Raw genomic sequence first — 7,436 nt, forward strand, 5'->3', positions numbered from 1 at the left:
GTTCCCTCTTAGAACCACGAGCTTCCAAATCGGCCCAATTTTTTACCACAACATGTTAGTGCCATGACATGACACCATGCCAAGTTTTGTTACATGAATTTAAAATCTAAGTTTCTCGATGTTCTTGACAGAGTCATGACGCCCAGATGTTTGAATTTCATTCTCATTTCTTCCATGGGACCTAGAAATTCAACCAAGGACACACATGTGATTTTTCAACCCACTTTGGTGCATCGGAGCATTTTCATGCAATTCATATTTAGATTATGCACATTAAAAGTCCAGAAACTCAATTAATGTATAAAAAGGCCAGATGAACCCGAAATAATTCCAAAATTTAACAGGGCACTCATATAGTTCTATGTTCCCTCTGTAAATAAAATCAGGGGGGAGGCATCGTATATCGTTTCGCACACAAAGGTGACGCGTTCCCTCTCGGAACCACGAGGCTTGTTGAGAGAATCTCCGATTTTGCAAGAGGCTTGTACCAAAACTTGTCCCAATTCAGCCAAAAATTATACATATGAAAACAGGTTTTAGATTATCCCGAACATCTCGCTACCTAGACCAATAATGTACTATGATTTTAATTCAACATAAAATGATACAGATATTTGAATTGGAGAGCGTATGGTACATGTAGTTCATAGTGAAATATGGTTACTACTATATGCATGTCTTTTTGTTATCAAGATAATATTTAAATTATTGTATAAGTTGACAACAATCGTATTCAAATAAGGAAAATTGATTCAAATTTAGTCCATATGGTAGACAACAATATATATGTTCACATGGTGGAGTAAAATGTTCATATATGATGGAAGATCAAAATGTATGACTAGATCAATTATAAACCACAAGGTCACCTAATGATATATTTGAATTCAACATAACGTGGATTCAAAAATTGAAATTTGAGATCATGGCATCTGTAATCATATAAAAAGGGACATTACTCTTTCTTTGGTGGGAGTTGATTTTTTGTTGTTGTTGAGGGAAGTGCGAATCGATTCGGTACTGTGCAGGGTAATCATGTTCTCCCGATTTTTTTTACATTTTTCTTGTAGTTTTTTCAATGGCATCTATAGCAATATAGTAAAATGGGACATGACTCTCTTTTGTCTTGTATGAATTTTTTTACACGTTAAGTTTGTTCTGCCGAACAAGGAATCCGCACCTTGTTATCCCGAAATTTTCAAGCTCGAGTATCTTTTGTCTCACCTTCTTTGAAACTCCCGCTTCTTCAACCCGCGCCGCGCCTTGTAATCCTGAAATTTGGACGCGCGCGAGAACTCCCTCCGCATCCGAAATCGCTCCCGCGTCCCAGACACGCGAAATCCCCCTTCTACCCCTCAGCCGGTAATGAAGCTCCACGTCGCGGTGTCAAAACCAGTGGGGGTACACTGGTAACTTACCCTACATTTTGGACAAGCGCGTCCCTAAGCTTGGCTCCCCCTCCCCCCATTCGTACACCGAGGCCGCCAAAACCCGCGAAACCCCACGCTCCTCCGTCAACCTCCCGACCACCGCCCAACCGGAGACTCTTCCCCGACTACGTCGTCCACCGCAACAGCTCACCGTCCCTCATCCACCGCACCGATCAGCCGCCCCGTCCTCCACCTCGAAGGAGCTGCCCCGACGTTCGCCTCGTCTATCGCGCCACCTCAATCCCCATAGCACCGTCTTGACTTGCCCCACCAGAACCGCAGCACCCTCACCAATTCCTCCGATGAAGCCGAGGCCAACTCGGCGCCACCAAGGAGGTTCTGCACTCACCGCTGCATTTTATCTTTTATTTGATCTCACGGGGCTCCCGGTGCTCGATACCGAGCAGACATGGCGTCTCCATCGACGGCGCCATCGCCGGCCACATCATCGACGACGTCTCTCCCCCATGTCGTTGCTGCAGCTGCTTCGGCTATCGCTCCCGCTGCAGCTCTGTTCTTGCTGTCGGTCGTGCTGCTGCACTGCTCCTGCTTTCGTTCGTGCTGCTGCTCTACTCTTGCTCTCGCTTGCGCTGCTTCTGCTGTTGCTGCTCACGACCTCCGGCAGCTATAGGAGTTGTTGCTTTAGCACTCGCTCGCGGTGCTACTACACGACTTGCTCTCTGCTAGTGCGTTCCCTGCTCGAGCGTCTGCTGATTTAGATCACGGCTTCTCTGCTACTAGTGCTCAAACGCCCTAAACATCTATTGCAATGCTCTGTTACTAGTTCAATCAGTTTCAACAGTAAAATTCAGTTTCGACTGTGAAGTTCATTTTCTTCAGTTAAGTTTAGAGTGAACACTACTTACAGCATCTGTCGGAGCGGCCGTGGCGCGGCTGATGCGTTTTACATCTAGCACTTTTTGGTGATGTATTTTACATCATCTATTGCAGATGATATTAGGGTCCCACTTCAGATTAAAGTTGTCTGTCTTGTCATGCTTCAGCCTCGTCGCCGTACACCTTAGCAGAGCTGCTCCAACGACAGAACTGGCCATCACAGGGGAGCAGTACCCTTGGCTGTTTCCAGAGGCCTCGGATCTTCTTCCCCGCCTCTGACAGTCACACCAACATCATCACCATCCTCCACGTCCAACCCAATGATGCTGAGGTCCACAAGGCTATGCCAAAGAGGTTGTACACTCATCGCATCACTTTGTTTCTCCATTCCTCTGTTCTTCCAATTCATGTGAGCCAAATACCCAGGTTGACTGAAATCCTATGTTACCAAATGCTCTGTTTTGCACGTGCATTCCTATCCTATTCCTGTGTTTTTCCTGTCCCTGCATTTATAGAATCCTCCAATTCTAAGGAGCCCTTATAGATTTACTTCATTTTCAGATTGGCGTCAAAGAAAACTCTGTGTTATGTCCTGCTCCTGCCGTGCCGTCATCCACCCCACCTGAGGTGCACCATCGACAGAAGCGTTCAATGCAGCAGAGATCCCCCCTGCAGACTTTCTTTCGCCGCCTCAGATCATCTTCCCCGTTGTCGGCAGCCACGCCAACTGCATTACCATCATCGACTGAGCAGATGAACCTAAGGACTAGACAGTTCCGGAAGAGAGGTCGCAGTCTTTCGTGTTTGCTTATGTTATACATCGGTTATTATTACCTGCTACTTTATCGTTCAATCTTGAGTTATGAATTGCCCATGGGTCTCATATCGAGCCAGCAACGAATAGTATCTGTCTACTATCTCGTTCATCTGGGGTCTTCTATGTGGTTCATGTTGGGTGGGCAACAAACAATAGATGATCCATTATCTATATTTTTAAACTGAAGCTATAATCTACCTGCTATCATTAGTTTTGGATCCATCCACTCGTTTGCTACCATCAGTCTTGATTTTTGCATGCACCCCTTAGGCCTTACAAAATCTAACTATTTTTTTATTATGCATGTCAGATATTGTACACAATCATACTGAACATGTAGAGAAAAAGAGAAGACCGTTGCGTGCGAATATAATGTCATACAGACGCTGCTCCATGATGGGCGAAGTGCCCCCCCCTCTCCTGCATTTCCAGATTGTATTCCAGAGGAAGATAACTGTTCAGATGGAGATTCAGAAGGAGCCGACCATGCCTGTTTACCACCTGAGGTGTTTGCTCTAACCTGGCATGCTGATGGTGGTCATATCATGCATATGGCGCCTTGCATTGCTTAGATTATACATCTTATATGTCATCAGCTTAGTTTAGATTTGCTTTATGTGAATGCCACCTGTTTGGTTTCTATATCATACTCCCACCGTTCCTAAATATTTGTCTTTTTAGAGATTTCAACAAGTGACTACATACGAAACAAAATGAGTGAATCTACACTCTAAAATATGTCTATATACATCCGTATGTGGTAGTCCATTTGAAATCTCTAAAAAGACAAATATTTAGGAACGAAGGGAGTATATGGGAATTATGCAATGCCATCTTCTTTAGCCAGGCATCATATAGGTGAATCATACATGAATACAATGTCTCACTGTTTCATCAGTTTCTTCTTCCATAGCTTCCTGCAAAATATTAGTCTCTTCTTGGACAACGTTGACTTTCTTCATAAAAGCATTAATATAGTAATTGTATTCGTAATTTTCATAGCAATATCCAAGTATAGCAAGATTTTCCGGCCTATAACCATCATCATCAAAAGCTTCATACTTTTCAAACAAAGCTTCAATATCATAAGCAGCCTTAAAAGCAACAAATTCTTCTATTTGTTCCACATCATAGTAATCATATATACCATTAGCATAGGACGCTAAGGTTTCATTATCGTTAAATTTTCATGAAAAGGGGAGGTTTGGAGCCTCCATCCTAAAGCAACAAGTAATATCATATCTCAAGCATAGATTCCAGGCATACCAACGCAACATAATAAATTGATCCCATAATAGTTTCCCTTTTTGTGTCGAGCGATAATCCCTAAAGTATTCACATTGATCCAACGTGTCTCCCATTATAAAGTTGAATGGGGCTTTCTCACAATTATCAAAGTAGTACATAATATCTTTCGCATAATGAGAATCGAGGGTTTTAGGAGTTACCCCATCTTCATGAGTAGCAAGTACAACTAATTTTTTGGTATTTTGCATTCCATATCCATAACTAAAGATAGAGAACAACTTAGAACAACAAATAAAAATTACTTAGTGATAAAGCAAACAAGCAGACACGAGAATATTCACCCCACGCTATGACTCCCCGGCAACGACGCCAGAAAAAGGTCTTGATAACCCGCAAGTATACGGGATAGTTGTAGCCTCTTTCAATAAGTAAGAGTGTCGAACCCAACGAGGAGCTAAAGGTAGAACAAATACTCTCTCAAGTCCTATCCGCCACTGATACGACTCTACGCACGCTTGACGTTCGCTTTACCTAGAACAAGTATGAAACTAGAAGTACTTTGTAGGTGTCAAAGGATAGGTTTGCAAGATAATAAAGAACACGAGAATAAAAACTAGGGGCTGCTAAGATAAAGATGCAATGAAGTAAATATAGCAAGTGTGGAAAAGTGGTGGTAGGAGTTGTGGAATTGTCCCTAAGAAATTGACTATGTTACTAGACCGGTAATCACTATTGCAATTCTATTTGAGGGAGAGGCATAAGCTAACATACTTTCTCTACTTGGATCATATGCACTTATGATTGGAACTCTAGCAAGCATTCACAACTACTAAAGATTCATTAAGGTAAAACCCAACCATAGCATTAAAGTATCAAGTCCCCTTTATCCCATACGCAACAATCTACTTACTCGGGTTTGTGTTTCAGTCACTCACGCAACCCACTATAAGCGAATCATGAACGCATTGCAACACCCTGCAGAGGGGATCCCTCATGCTTGCGTGAAACGGAGGGCACAATAGGACAGCACCAATAATAAAACATGCAACTCAAATCAATCATAGCAATTCATCAATCACCGATAGGACAACGAAAATCTACCCAGACATCATAGGATGGCAAACATCATTGGATAATAATATGAAGCATAAAGCACCATGTTCAAGTAGAGGGTACAATGGGGTGCGGGAGAGTGGACCACTATAGATAGAAGGGGGAAGGTGATGGAGATGTTGGTGGAGATGGCAGAGGTGTTGGTGAAGATCGCGGTGATGATGATGGCCCCGGCGGCGTTCCGGCGCCACCGGAAGCAAGGGGGAGAGGGCCCCCCTTCCTCTTTTTCTTTCGTGACCTCCTACCTAGATGGGAGAAGGGTTTCCCCTCTGGTCCTTGGCTCCCATGGCTTGGGAGGGGCGAGAGGCCCTCTGAGATTGGATCTATCTCTCCGTTTCTGCGTTTCCTGATTCTACCCCTTCACCGTTTCCTTTATATCTGGAGATCCGTAACTCCGATTGGGGTGAATCTTTCGCCCAGATCTTTCTCATAAAATTAGCTTTCTTGCGCCAAAAGAAGAGCGTCAACCGCCTTATGGGTGGACCACGAGGGTCAGGGGCGGGCCTGGGGTGGGGTAGGGCGCGCCCCCCTACCTCGTGACCACCCCGGACACCGTTTCGCGTTGATTTCACTTCCCAAAAATCATAAATATTCCAAAAAAATCTCCATCCGTTTTTATCCCGTTTGGACTCCGTTTGATATTGGGTTTCTGCAAAACAAAAAACATGCAACAGACAGGAACTGGCACTGGGCACTGGATCAATATGTTAGTCCCAAAAAATAGTATAAAAAGTTGTCAAAAGTATATAAAAGTTGGAGAATATTGGCATGGAACAATAAAAAATTATAGATACGACGGAGACGTATGAGGGCCTGACCCACCAGACCAGGGAGGTGGTCTCCCCTTACGCCGTTGGTTGTTGCCCTGCACATTAGTGTTAGCCACAAACTCCAAACTACCATTAGCCTTACGTTTATTACCTCCTTGATTTGCCGGGTTATGCTGAGGGCCCTTGCCGTTGCCATTCTTCTTTCCCTTTCCTGTCTTTTCATCATTAGACTCAGGATCCTTGGTACTATCAGAGTCGGCGTACTTGACCAGAGCCGCCATCAGCGTACCCATATCATTACAATCGCGCTTGAGCCGTCCTAGCTTCATCTTTAGAGGCAAAAACGGCAATTTTTGTCCAACATTAAGACTGCAGAGCTGGCATCCATCTTATCAGACGAATGGATTATGGCCTTAACCCGGTGCACCCAATGGGTTGTGGACTCGCGCTCCTCCTGCTTGCAACTTGTCAAATCCACGATTGACATGGGCTGCTTGCATGTATCCTTGAAATTTTGGATGAACCGGGCTTTCAACTCCGCCCATGAACTGATTGAATTAGGCGGTAGGCTTTTCAACCAAGTGCGGGAGGTCCCATCCAACATCATGGTAAAGTATTTGGCCATCGCAGCATCACTGGCCTTCAGTAACTCCATAGCCATCACGTAACTTTCAATCCATGCCCCGGGCTATAAGTCGGCCGTATAATTAGGCACCTTCCTAGGTCCCTTGAAATCCTTGGGCAAACACTCGTTACGTAGAGCCGGCACCAGACAGGGGACACCTCCGGTCCTGGTGGCCACACCAGCCTCAATAGAAGTCGTCGGATAAACCGGATAAGGCTGGTAAGCCGTCAACTGAGCCTCCTTCTCAACCGCCTGCTGAGCGGCCCGCTCAGCCTCTTGACGTATTCTGTCTTGATCTACCAGGTTAAAGGCTCCATTGCGCGCCGGGTCATGCCCACCTGGCTAGTTACGACGCTGGACGTTGCTTGAAACAGCCACTGAGTGCATGTGCCTGCTATAACTCGGGATTCAGCTTGGACGAGGGGTTGAATGAATCATGTCCCAGCTATACGAGTACGCCTCCTGCTGCGCTAAGGCCGTCTGAAGAAGTTCTCTGACCCGACGGGTCTCAACCGCCGCCGGAGAGTCGCCATCCATCGGGAGAGCCGCTAGCCATGCCACCACCGCGATCATGTTCTCCAACGGGTTAGAATAAT

This window comes from Triticum dicoccoides, chromosome 2B, assembly GCF_002162155.2.
Source record: "Triticum dicoccoides isolate Atlit2015 ecotype Zavitan chromosome 2B, WEW_v2.0, whole genome shotgun sequence".
NCBI classification, from domain to species: domain Eukaryota; kingdom Viridiplantae; phylum Streptophyta; class Magnoliopsida; order Poales; family Poaceae; genus Triticum; species Triticum dicoccoides.